Here is a 2471-nt window from a genome sequence, read left to right as displayed (position 1 = left end):
GAGCTGGGCGGAACTCCCGGAGGCAGACGGGTCATTGCTGCAGCTTTGTTGACATGACGTGATGGAGTCCTCAGGGACCCGTGTGTCATCAGATGAGGCATACAATCTCCATGAGCCAACAGGAATGGGATGGCCTCGACAGGAAATGCAGAAATCCCTGGTGACCTGCTGCAAAGCCCTGTGCACACTTGAGCCACAGCCTGCCCTCCCTCCGACCTGGAGGCCTGGAGCGCTTGTCTCTTTCCTCTGCAAGAGGAATTTCTAAGATGTACAGAGAAGGATTCTCCTGTTCCTCCCACTCGCACTGCTCAGCTATATCCAATGTCTGCAGCATCCACTGGTCCAGCTATGTACGCTCAGCTCTAGGAGACGGGAGGTATGATGTAGGCATCAGAAGACCTGAAATGTCGATGCAAAGACTGAAGCATGAATTAGAGAAATAGACTGATGAAACAGGAAGTGCTGGGTGCGCGGCTTCTCCCATCTTGTCCCACCATGGAACTCTGGGTGCACGATTCACTCGCTCTATTACACGATGGACCCTGACCAGACATCACATGCCACCTACCAGGTCGGAGGCCGAATACAACAGAAAGGCCATTCCTGAGAGGCACGTGGTAGGGAGGAAGTGATGGCTGCACCATCGTGAGTGCTGTGTCAAGTGGAAGAGAGGCCACTGCCATCCCACCCGGCAACCCAGCTGGCTCCGGGGATTATGACCTTTAGAACTTTTGCTGGAGAGCCTTCGATCACCCCACCATGTCTCAGTGGAGTTCACAGAATCAGAAAGAAGGCCGACATAATTCAGAGCCACAAGGAGAGCCTCACAGGCATCATGGGAGTGAAAGGGGGTCTGCCCTCTTGGCCAGAGTTGGGCTCTGGAGTGACAGCCTTGAGTTCAGATGGGAACTGCTGGGCAGTTAAATGAGAGTGTGTGTGGAAGGCATCTCTTGAGTTCCTGGCCTGAGTGCTACAGAAATGGGAGCTGCTGTCATCCAGGCATTTATAATGGTCAACTGGGGGATCCTGGACACAAGCCAGGGATGCTTTTTCCATTCTAGGAGATGTCCATCAGCTGATGAATCAATAAACATGGTGCAAAGGGATACAGTTTCCCAACATCATGGAATATTACTCGGTCATGAAAAGGAATGAAGCACCGATTTGTGCTCCAATGTAGACGAACCTTGAAAACATTATGCTGAGTGAAATAAGCCAGACACCAAAGATTGCATAGTGTATGATCCCATGTATATGAAATATGCAAATAGATAAATCCCTAGAAAGGCAAGAATCAAGCACTGTTATGTGCTATAAGGTTGCAGAAAAGTCCTGCCAGAGATAATAAAAGTGACATTTCACAGAGACCTTGTTTTGGAACCTGACTGGGAGCTGGCTCGAGCACAGAGGCAAAGGAGACTGGAACCCAAGATCAGCTAAAAGCCAGGGCAGCGTGAAGACAAGATGCTGGCACCAGAGTCCCCTCTGAGTTAAGCTGGAAGAGGAGATAGGGCTGAGTGGCTGGGAGCAGCCCCACGGGCTATTTCAAAGGCTATGCTGGGGTGGGGGTGTGTCCAGGAGACCCTGGATGGTCAGGGGCCATGCTCAGTGCCAAAGGAAGGGTTCAGAGGCTGTCTCTGGATCTGCTTGTTCTGAACATTGAGTGTAAATGGAATCATACACTCTGTGGGCTTTCCTCTCTGGCTTCTCTCACTTAGCATGATGTTTTTGAGGTCTGCTTACATTGTGGTGGTAATTTAGTCGCTCACTCATGTCTGACTCTTGCAACCCCACAGACTGTAGCCCGCCCAGGCTCCTCTGTCCCATGGGGTTTTCCAGGCAAGAATCCTGGAGTGGGTTGCCATTTCCTCCTCCAGGGGGTCTTCCCACGTCTCCTGCATTGCAGGTAGTCTCCCGCATTGCAGGCAGATTCTTTACTGCTGAGCCACCAGGGAAGCCCTATCTATAATCTACTGTCTTTCATATCCATATTAGCCCTACTGAGACTCTCTTTCCCCACATATAACTCCTGTATTGTAGCAGGAATCAGTGCCTCATCCCTTTTCATGGTGTGTAATGTTCCACTGTATCTGTTCACCCATTGGTAGACATCTGAGTTATGAATCATTTTTATGACTGTATAGCTATCATGGGTTTACAATGGCCAGGCCCTGTCCAGGGCCAAAAAGAGACCGAGCTGATAGACTGGTAAGAGGGTTGCTGAAGCCCAAGCAGAACCGTGGGGGCTCACCTTGGAGCCTGTGGCTGAGCAGATAGCCTGCAGACTCCATGTCAGGTGTGCTGGGTGTGAGATGACAGTCCAGCTGGTGACAGCTCAGTGTCATCCACAAGGGTGTGCTTGGCCTCTTGGTGCCAACCATGGGCCATTTTGCTGAAGATTTGTCAGCTAGTTGCTCAGTGGGGACATCTGGTTGTGGCTTTAGAGGGGGCTCCTGGGCTCCTCAGTACAG

General features: G+C 51.1%; 1 protein-coding gene across 1 annotated transcript in view; it reads left to right on the top strand.

The window, feature by feature from the left end:
* Window positions 1-2471, top strand: part of CPAMD8 (C3 and PZP-like, alpha-2-macroglobulin domain containing 8) — a 94933-nt gene that overhangs the window by 50368 nt on the left and 42094 nt on the right. The gene's annotated exons all lie outside the window — the stretch shown is intronic.

The sequence above is a fragment of the Bison bison genome, unplaced genomic scaffold (assembly GCF_000754665.1).
Source record: "Bison bison bison isolate TAMUID 2011002044 unplaced genomic scaffold, Bison_UMD1.0 scf7180017864221, whole genome shotgun sequence".
NCBI classification, from domain to species: domain Eukaryota; kingdom Metazoa; phylum Chordata; class Mammalia; order Artiodactyla; family Bovidae; genus Bison; species Bison bison.
Note: the sequence above shows the minus strand (reverse complement) of the source record. Positions and strands in the feature narration are given on the sequence as shown.